Source organism: Sturnira hondurensis, unplaced genomic scaffold, assembly GCF_014824575.4.
Source record: "Sturnira hondurensis isolate 20B ecotype Veracruz unplaced genomic scaffold, ASM1482457v3 Scaffold0023451, whole genome shotgun sequence".
NCBI classification, from domain to species: Eukaryota; Metazoa; Chordata; class Mammalia; order Chiroptera; family Phyllostomidae; genus Sturnira; species Sturnira hondurensis.
In genome coordinates, this window is record NW_028096082.1 from 1,088,689 (window position 1) to 1,099,748 (window position 11,060).

Below are 11,060 nucleotides of genomic sequence, written 5' to 3' on the forward strand. Positions count from 1 at the left end.
GGTCCTTAGCAGTCCTGTGGCTGGGTGATAAGCAAGTCAAGCTGGCTTCACAGGAGAATATCTCAGTCCACTTTCCAGTAAAAACCTGTCCAGAAAGCGTGCCTCTCAGCCCAGCCCAATCCCCAACCTGACTGGTTAGGACAATGCTCCTCTCAAATCTCCTGGGCTAACTGGCTGGTGGGCTGGCGACCACAGAGATTGCATCTGAACATGGCCCCCTGTCCTTGCCACCCTCCCTGCATACCTAGGCAGACAGGTCTCTGCCACCCAGCCCCACCTAGATGGTGAGGGAGGGAGCCAGCTCTTCCAAGGTCCCCGCAGGTGGCCCAATGCTCCACTGGGTGATGGGCTCCCTATGAGTCTTCCATGGCAGTGGCGTCAGACAGAAGCCTCTACACCCCTAATGTGGCAGCATTGGCAGCTCCGAGGTGTTACAGGCTGGCCAAGGGCCGCGGCCCTGCCGCTGCTGCTTTTGTCTTTACTCAGAAGTGGTGGGCTCCCAATGAGTCCTCTGTGACAGACGCCCCGACATTGGCTGTAGACAGAAGCCTCTGGGCCCTGGAAGCTGCAGCAGCAGCAGCTCCAAGGTCTTTACATGCCAGCCAATGGTTGCTGGTCCCACTGCTGCTGCTTTTGACGTTACTCTGGGGTGCCTGGCTCCCGAGGGCAGCCGGCCCTGCCGAGGGATGCCGGCTCTGCCACTCCCGCTTTTGTCTGTACTCACAGGTGCCAGGCTCCTGATGAGTCCTCTGTGGCAGACTCCCCTGTCGCTGGGCACAGGCGGAAGCCTCTGGGCCTCGACCGCTAGGGCAGCCGCAGCTCCGAGGTCTTTACGCACAGGCCTATGGCTGCCATTCCTTTGCTGCCAATGCCACTGCAGCCGCAGCTGCCCTTGACTTTACTCAGGGTTGCCTGGCTCCCAATGAGTTCTCCATGGGAGATGCCCCTGTAGCTGGGCACAGACAGAAGCCTCTGGGCTCTGACTGCTGTGGCAGCAGCTGTGGCTCCAGGGCTGTTATGCGCCAGCTGAGGGCTGCTGCCAGCCTGGCCTCCTCCATCCTTACTCTTGTCCCTGAGACCCCAATAACCTGTAGCTGTCTGGTTCATCACTATCTCTGGTCTCTTATTTTCATAAATGCTGTGGAATTGGTTAGGGAATTGATTGTGCTGTTCTTCAGTAAATCTGCCAGGAATTTCTCCCAGGGGTACGAGAACTGGAGTCGTACCATCCTACTCCGCTGCCATTTTTCTGCAGCTGTGTGATCTTGAGCAATAATTTAAATTCTCTGTGCTACAGATTTCTCATCTGTAAAAAAAATGACAATAGTTTTTGTCATAGCAATATTTAGCTGCTAGCATTGTTTCAGTGAGGAAAACTGGAGCCAATTTCACTATATTACATTTTAGTTTTAATTTTATTTATTTATTTAAAATTTGATTATTGTTCAAGTACAGTTTTCTGTCTTTTACTCCCATCCCAGCCCACCATCCCAGTGCTCCTCACCTCCCTCCAATTCCCCCCAACCGTAGTTTTTGTCCATGTGTCCTTTGTACTTGTTCCTGTGAATCCTTACCCTATTCCCCTGTGATTCTCTCCACTCTCACCCTGGTCCCTGTCAGCCTGTTCTGTATTTCAGTGTCTTTGGTTATATTTTGCTTGAATGTCTATTTTGTTGTTTAGGTTCCTGTTAATGGTGAGATTTTATGATCTTTTGTCTTTGACCACCTGGCTTATTTGACTCAGCATAATGCTTTTCAGTTCCATCCATGCTGCTGTTGCAAAGGGTAGTGGCTCCTTCATTCTTTCTGCTGCATAGAATTCCATTCTGTAAATGTACCATAGTTTTTTGATCCAGTCATTTACTGATGGGCACCTAGGTTGCTTCCAACTCTTGGCTATTGTAAATTGTGCTGCTATGAACATTGGTGTGCATTGGTATTTTTGGATTGGTGTTTCAGGGTTTGTAAGATATACTCCTCACAGTGGAATTGCTGGGTCAAAAGGCATGTCCATTTTTACTTTTCTTAGAAAATTCAATACTGTTTTCCTTAGTGGTTGTACCAGTCTGCAATCCCACCAACAGTGAACTGGGGTCCCCTTTTCCCCACAACATCTCTAGCACTTGTTTTTTGCTTTGTTTATGATGGCCATTCTGTCTGGTGTAAATTGGTATTTCATTGTGGTTTTAATTTGCATCTCTCTGGTAGCTAGCAATATTGAGCATCTTTTAATGTGTCTCTGGATCCTCTGTATGTCCTCCTTGGAGAAGTATCTGTTCAAGTCCTTTCCCCATTTTTTAATTGGGTTGCTCATGTTCTTTGAGTGGAGTCTTGTGAGATCTTTGTATATTTTGGAGATTAAACCTTTGTCTGAGGTATCATTGGCGAATATGTTTTCCCAAACAGTTGGTTCTCTTTTTATTTTAATACTGTTTTCTTTAGCCATGCAGAAGCTTTTAATTTTGATGAGATCCTGATTTGTTTATTCTTTTCTTTATGTTCCTTGCTCTAGGGGACGTATCAGTAAAAATATTGCTGTGTGGAATTACTGAGATTTTTCTGCCAATGCTCTCCTTTAGGACTTTAAAGGTTTCATGGCTTCTATTTAAGTCTTTTCCCCACCTTGAATTTATTTTGGTGCATGGTGCCAGTTGGTGCTCGAGTTTCATTTTTTTGCATGTAGCTGTCCAGTTATCCCAGCACCATTTGTTGAAGAGGCTATCTTTCCTCCATTTTATATTTCTGCCCCCTTTGTCGAATATTAATTGTCTGTAGAGATTTGGGTTTATTTCTGGGCTCTCTTTTCTATTCCATTGGTCTATGCACCTGTTTTAATGCCAGTACCATGCTGTTTTGATTAGAGTGGCCCTGTAATACAGTTTGATATCAGTTATTGTTATCCCTCCTACTTTGTTCTTCTTTCTCAAAATTGCGGCTGCTGTTTGGTGTATTTTATGGTTCCATATACATTTTTGAAGTGTTTGTTCTATGTCTGTGAAATATGCCATTGGTACTTTAATAGGTATTGCATTAAATCTGTAAATTGCTTTGGGTAGTATGGACATTTTGGTGATGTTAATTCTTCCTATTCATGAACACGGCAAATGTTTCCATTTATTTGTGTCTTCCTTGATTTCTTTCTTCAGTGTTGTGTAGTTTTCTGCATACAGGTCTTTTTACTCCTTTGTTAGGTTTATTCCCAGATATTTTATTTTAGTTTTTGCTATGTCAAATGAATTTTTTTCTTGATTTCTACTTCTGCTAATTCATTGTTGGTATACAAAACTGCATTTGATATCTGGATATTGACTTTTTATCCCATTGTTTTGCCAAATTCATTTATTTGTTCGAGCAGTTTTTTGGTAGAGGCTATAGCATTTTCCATTTACACTATCATGTCATCTGCGAACAGTGCCAGTTTTGTTTTCTCCTTTCCGATTTGGATGCCTTTTATTTCCTTTTCTTGTCTGATCACTGTGGCTATAACTTCCAATACTATATTGAGTAGGAGTTTGAAAGTGGGCAAACTTGTCTTGTTCCTGATCTTACTGGAAAAGCTTTTAGTTTTTGCCCTTTGTTCTGTTTTTATCTGGCTTGGAATTAGAATGATGCTGGCTTCATAAATAGAATTTGGCAGTCTTCTTTCATTTTGGATTTTTTGGAATAGTATGGGAAGAATTGGGGTTAGCTCTTCATTAAGTGCTTTGTAGAATTCTCCTGTGAAACCATCTGGTCCAGGGCTTTTGTGTGATGGGAGTTTTTTGATTACTGCTTCAATTTTATCTCCTGTTATTGGTCTGTTCAGGCTTTCCCCTTCTTCACTGAGTTTTGGAAGATTATATTTTTCGAGAAATTTGTCCATTTCACCTAGGTTTTTAATTTCTTGGCATGTATTTCTTCATAGTAATTTCTTACAATCCCTTCTATTTCTGTGGTGTCATTTGTAATCTCTCCTTTTTCATTTCTGGTTGTGTTTATTTCGGTCGCCTCTCTCTTTTTTGAGCCTACTTAATGGCTAGTCAATTTTGTTTATCTTTTCAAAAAATCATCTGCTGGGTTCATTGATCCTTACAATTATTCTTTTAGTCTCTATGTCATTTAATTCTGCTCTTATCTTGGTTATTTCCTTCCTTCTACCAGCTCTGGGCTTCTTTGTTGTTGTTCCTCGAGTTCTTGTAGGCATAGAGTTAGGTTGTTTGTTTGAAATATTTCCATCTTATTTTAGGTATGCATGTATTTCTATGTACTTCCTTCTCAGGACTGCCTTCGTTGTGTCCCATAAGTTTTGGGCTGTTTTGAGTTAATTTTCATTTGTTTCCAGGAACTTTTTGATTTCGTCCCTAATTTCGTTCTTGACCTATTCATTGTTTAATAGCATGCCACTCAATCTTCATGATTTTGGGAGTTTTGGGTTTTTTCCTGTGAGGTTGGTTTCTGGTGTCAGTCCCTTGTGGTCAGAGAAAATGCTTGGTATGATTTCAACTTTCCTGAATTTACTGAAGCTCATTTTGTGTCCTATCATGTGGTCTATCATTGATAATGTTCCATGTGCATTTGAAAGGAATGTGTATTTAGCTTCTTTGGGATGAAGGGCTCTATATATACTACTTAAGTCCATTTCATCTAGGTTGTTCTATAATACCACAATATCTTAGTTGATATTTTATTTGGAAGATCTGTCCATTTTTGACAGTGGGGTGTTAAGATCCCCTACTATAATTGTGTTGCTGTCAATATCTCTCTGGAAGCCCTGTAAGATTTTTATATATATATATATATTGGTGTTCTTATGTTGGGTGCATATAAATGTATGATGTTAATGTCTTCTTGGTGGATTCTTCTTTTGAGTATTATGAAGTGAACTCCTGGTTTTTTTTATATCACCGTTTTTAAAATCTATTTTGTCTGATATGAAAATTGGTATCCTGGCTTTTTTTTCTTGTCCGTTTGCTTGGAAAATTTGTTTCTAGCCCTTCACTTTTAGTTTGTGTTGGTCTTTTGTCCTGAGGTGGGTCTCTTGTAGGCAGCATATAGGTGAGTCATGCTTGTTTATGCATTCAGCTATTTTATGACTTTTTATTGGAGCATTAATTCATTTACATTTAAGATTATTATTGATAGGTACTTATTCATTGTCATTTTTGTATCTGTGTTCCTTTCTGTCTCTCTTTTCCTTCCTTTCTTTAAAGCAGTCCTTTTAGTATTTCTTGTAAAGCTGGTTTGGTGGAGGCATATATTTTTAGACTTCTTTTGTCTTGGAAGCTTCTTTTTGGCTTACTGTCTTGATTGAGAGTCTTGCTGGGTTAAATAGCCTTGTTTGCAGGCTTCTGGTTCACATTACTTGTAATATTTCTTGCCATTCTCTTTTTGCTTGGAGTTTTTCTATTGAGAAGTCAGTAGCGAACTTTATTGGAGCTCCCTTGTATGTTACTTCTTTTTTCTTTCTTGCTGCCTTTACGATTCTCTCTTTATCTTTAAATTTTGCCATTTAAATGATGATGTATGTTGAAATGAGCCTCTTCGGGTTCCTTTTGAGTGGAACTCAACTTTTCCTGTATTTGTGTGAATTTTTGTCTCATCAAATTAGGAAATTTACTCTCATTATTTTTTCAAATAGGTTTTTTAATCCCTTGTTCTTCTTTTTCTCCTTCTGGTATCCCTATTATTTGTATATTATTATGTTTCAGATTGTCTTGCATTTCTTTTAATTCCTGTTCATTCTTTCTTAGCCTCTTTTTATTTTCTTGCCTTTTCTGCGAGTTTTTTTTTTTTACTTTGTCCTTCAACTTGCTGATCCAATCTTCTGCTTCATCAATTCTGCTTTTCATTCCCTCTACTGTGTTCTTCAAATTTTATTCTTCATTTCCTCTTAGTCTTTGCTGATAATTTCTATTTCATTTTTCATGATAATATAGTCTGCGGTTAGTTTATTGTAGTTTCCCTGTATTTTTTTGGTAGCTCATTGTGAGCTCTTTAAACTTCCTGATAACCAGTGCTTTGAATTCAATATCTGATAGTTGCATTGCCTCTACTTCATCTAACATTCTTTCTGAGGCTTCCTCATTTCCTTTCATTTGAGGATTGTTTCTTTGTCTTCCTATTTTTGTGAGGCTCTTCGTGTTAGCCTCAGCATCTTAAATTGATCTGTTCTGACTCCCTGGGTTTGTGATGTGAACTTCTGTGGTAGAATACCTGTGAAATTCAGTGGGGCTGTCTCCTGCATGTATCTTGGTGTTCTCTGCTTTCACATACTCCTTGTTTTGTGCTTGTGTGATCAGTTGGAGGGGGAGGCAAAATGGTTTATGATAGCAGAAGAGTATTTTATGTTATTTACACTCATAGTCAGTAGAGGAGAAATGGACAATCTTTAGGCTATGTATAGTGTTAACCGTACTCTTCCACCCAGCCTGCCACTTTTAAGAAAGGATGGACAGAAGATAAGTCTCTTGTTGGGAAGGTAAGGCTTGTGAGTTTTATCTAGAAAGCTGTGAGGTTGCAGGCTGTCGGATTTTGAGGTAAGGTGAAAGTAAAGAATAGTAAATAGGTTTAGTGTGTGAGGAAATATTTATTCACTATAGTAGTAGACTTCAGGAATCTGTAAAGTGGGCTGAGGTCCGGGTGATGTGTTGTGAAGTATTTATAGTTGTATAGAACAGTTATTATTTACAATAATATTAGTGCAAAAATCATATGACAGACTCTATGTGATCTGGATAACTTGAATATGGGGTATAGAACTTTGGGTAGTGTGCTAAAGTAAAACAAGTGGTGTGGAATATAGAAAATTAGCAATACACTGTGGAGGAGAGAACAGGGGAAACCTGTCAAATGATACAACATAACCAGCCAAGGCTAAGGAGCCTATACAGAAAGAGGAGGAATACAAAGATACTATTAAAATATAAAATAAGTGAGAATAATGAAAAAAATACAAATATGCAGCAACATATTTGTGGCTTCTCTGCTATAGCAAAGTTAAATTTGTCTCTGCGGCTCTACTGTTGGAATGCCCCCTCTTTGGGTCCATCTCTGGTCTTTTTGCAGTTCCAAGTTGTTTGTGTCCCTTGTGGGTAAAAGAAAATAAAGAAACAAATAAAAAATGGCAGGAGAAAGGAGGAAAAAGCGATAAGTTTGGAAAGAAAGGAAGAAGGAATAAAACAGGAAAAAAGAAAGGAGAGGAAAAAAGTATTGAAAGATAAAACAATAATAAAATTAAAAAGATACAAGATTACTAAAAATAAAGTTGTTAAAAAAAAACACCAAAAAACCATTTTATGTTGGTTTCAAAGTGGCCAAACCAGTTTTTCCAGATGTAGCAGGCTGAGGGTCAATTGGTGTGGTCTTTCTCTGAGTGCTCTCCCAAGAGCTAGCCCGGCGCCTCTCCCCAGCGCCCCATGAAGGCAATCTAGGTTATTTTCAGAGCACTTTCCCCCAGGGTCCTCTCTGTGGGCTGGGGTGAGGGCACACTTATGCCAACCAAGCTTCTGGGCTAGGGTGCGGGCATGCGCACGCCAGCCAGGCTGCCTGGGTCCCATGGGATCTGGCACCATCCTTCCAAGTTCTGTGGGGGAACTCAAGGGCTTTCACCCATCCTCTGGATCACTGCCAGGCTGGGTGGGGAGCAGGGCAAGGTACTGTTGCAGGAGAATCCTTCAGTTTGCTTTCCAAAAAAGTTTCTCCAGAAAGCCTGCCTTTCAGTCCAGCCTAATCCCCCAGCCAGACTGGTGACTATGGGAGTCAGAGCCCAACAATGCACCTCTCAATTCTCCTGAGCTGGCAACCACAGAGTCTGAGGTTGAACATGACCCTTTGTCCTCGTTACCCTCTCTGCAAACTCAAGCAGACAGGTCTCTGCCTGGTATTGCCCAGCCTTGCTTAGATGGGGAGGGAGGGAGCTGATGACCCAGCTCTCTCCCAAGGACCCTGCAGTAGGCCCAAGGCTCCCAAAGAGCCTGCTGTAGACCTACCAGGTTCCGGGGCTCCTGAAGAGTCCATGGCAGACACCCCCAGTGTTGGTTGCCTACCGAGGCTGCTGGGTGGTGGGCTCCTGTGGGAGATGCACTGGGTGCAGTTTGGCGGCCAAGGCCCACTGGTTGCTGGTCACAGACCGAGCCTGCTGGACCCGGTCCGAGGCTGCTGGGCACTGGCCGCGGCCGCTGGGTGCTGGCCAATGCCTGCTGCTCTTGTCTTTGCTCAGGTCCCCGAGAGCGACTGACCTGCAGCTGTCTCCTTACTGTCTGGTCCTTCATTGTCCGTCACAATCTCTGACCGCTTATTTTTATAAATGTTGGGGAACTGTTGGCTGTTTGCGCTGTTCCTCCATATATCTGCCAGGATATACTCCCATGTGTATGAGAAATGGAATCCACTCCACCCTACTCGGTCACCATCTTCCTACCTTCTCGCCTTTTAGTTTTGTTGCTGTTGATGCCAAATTCAAGTAACTTGGTATTTATAAAAGCAGAATAAACAACATTTAGTGGAGGTTGAAAGAAAAATAATTGAATGAGAAATCCAGGCAAAGAGCCTGTATGTAAAATTAAATATGAAAAATAATGCTTGGAGAATTCCAGTCTTCAAGTCAAGATGAAGGCATAGGTAAACACAATTTACCTCCTTGCACAACTACAGCAAAAATTACAACTAGATGACAAAACAAATATCACCCAGATTCATTGAGTGGTATGGAAATCTGAAAACCAAGGATTTAAAGAGGCCACATTCATCTAGAATATTATTGGTGAAGATACAGGTGTGAAAATGCAGAGTGGCATGGAGAGGTGACAGAAAGGACAGTCTAATATTCACATGTGGTAGATAAAAATCAGGAGGGATATCTTGGAAGTGAGTGATCCCAAACTCAGACCAGACCACCCAGTCCAAGTTTTTAGTGCAAGGAAGGTAAGTTCCCATAACTTCTGTAAAAGTCAGTGGAAGTTTGGGAGAAAGAGGAAACTGAAGGATTTTCAGAAGATTCATCTTAAAGGGACTGTAAAGGTCTCAGGACTTTTGAGACCCACCCTCTCTGGAGTTAACACCAGGGAAACAACTGGGAGGGTACAATGGCATATAGGAAGAAAGCAAAGTGACTGGCAACAGGGAGAATCTCTAGAGTGCAGGCAGCAGCATTGCCTCCTCTCTGAGCCTTCCTTCATACAGAGCTCCGAAGCAGCGAAATGGGTTGCCCAGCCCAGGCAATTACCTAAGGCTCTGCCCCACAAAATATACAGGTGTATTTTCTACAATATGCCACAATACTCAGACAGGGAGTCAAAACAGCTCTACCTAATATATATAAACAAACACAGGGAGGCCGTCAAATTCAGGAGACAAAGAAACATGGCCCAAATGAAAGAGCAGAACAAAACTCCAGAAAAAAACTAACCTAAGTGGAGATAATCAAATACAGAGTTCAGAACACTCATTTCATCAGGATGCTCAAAGTACTCATTGGGTACTTAAACACCACAAAAAAGACCTAGACCTAAATGAAGGCTGCATTAAATGAAATAAAGAAAAATCTTCAGGGAAAAAACAGAGGAGAGTATGATGACAAGAATGAAATCAATAATTTGGAACATATGGAAGAAAAAAAACATTCAAACAGAACAGCAAGAAGAAAGAAGAATAAGGAGCCTCTGGGACATCTCCAAATGTACCAACATCTGAATAATAGGGATACCAGAAGGAGAAGGAGTACAGGAAAAGATTGAAAACTTATTTAAACAACTAATGAAAACTTCCCAATTTGGTGAAGAAAATAGATATACAAGTCCAGGAAGCACAGAGTTCCAAAAAACTTGGACCCAAAAGGACCACACCAAGACACATCAAAATTAAAATGCCAAGGGTTAAAGATAAAGAGAGAATCTTAAGAGCAACAAGAGAAAAGTAGAGAGCTACCTACAAAAGAAATCCCATAAGATTGTTAGCTGATGTTTCAAGAGAAACTTTTAGACAAGAAGGGACTGGCAAGAAATATTCAAAGTAGTGAAAAGCAAGGACCTGCAACCAAGATTATTCTGTCCACCAAAGCTATCATTTAGAATTGAAGGGCAGTTAAAGTGCTTCCCAGACAAGGTGAAGCTAAAGGAGTTCATCTTCACCAAGCCATTATTATATTAAATGCTAGAGGAAACTACACAAGAAAAAGAGATGAAAACTATAAACACTAAAATAGCAACAAATTCACACCTAAGAATCTAAACTTTTCACAACTTTTGAATCTAAAAAGCTAAGCAACAAGTAGAATAGGAACAGAATTATAGATATGGAGATGATTTGGAGGATTATCAGCTGGGAAGGGGAAGAGGTAGAATGGGGTAAAAAAAGGTGTAGAGATTAAGAAGTACAACTTGGGGGAGTGGCAGATTGCAGGGAAGTAGGTGGGGGCTGAGTGTACATGTTCTTTTAAAAAATATTTTATACGTTTATTTTTAGAGGGGAGCAGATAGAGAAAGAGAGGAAGAGAAACATCAATGTATAGTTGCCTCTTGTGCAACCCCCACCTGGAACCCAGGCATGTGCCCTGACCAGTAACAGAACCAGAAATCCCCTGCATTGTAGACCAGCCCTCAATCCACTGAGCCACACCAGCTAGGGCTGAGTCTACTTTCTCTTGCACCCAACATGGACACTTAGCCAATCTCTGAAAAAATTAAGTGAACTGTTAATGGAATCTTGGCTGATATGAAGTCTGGAAGGATGCTTCAAAATGGATGGTAAGGAGATTTTATATGTGGATGGGGAAAGGTCCTGGGTGTGGTGCCACCAGCCATGGACCCTGCAGCCCTGGAACCTGAATCCATGAAGAGCCTGGTCAGAAATAGCATCCCAGCAGCTTCCTCTCTTTCCAGGTTAAGACATCCCCAGACCTGGGCCTGGAGTGACAGGGATAGGTACAGAGAGAATGTACTCACAATTTTCCCAGATGACTGAAAAGTTCCTTCCAGAGGAGACACAAAGTCCCAGCCCTCTCAATTGCAACAAAAGCTCCCTTTAGAGTCAGGGATACAGGCTGTGTTGCCACCCAGGAGACATTGGGCTGATAAAAACCAGAG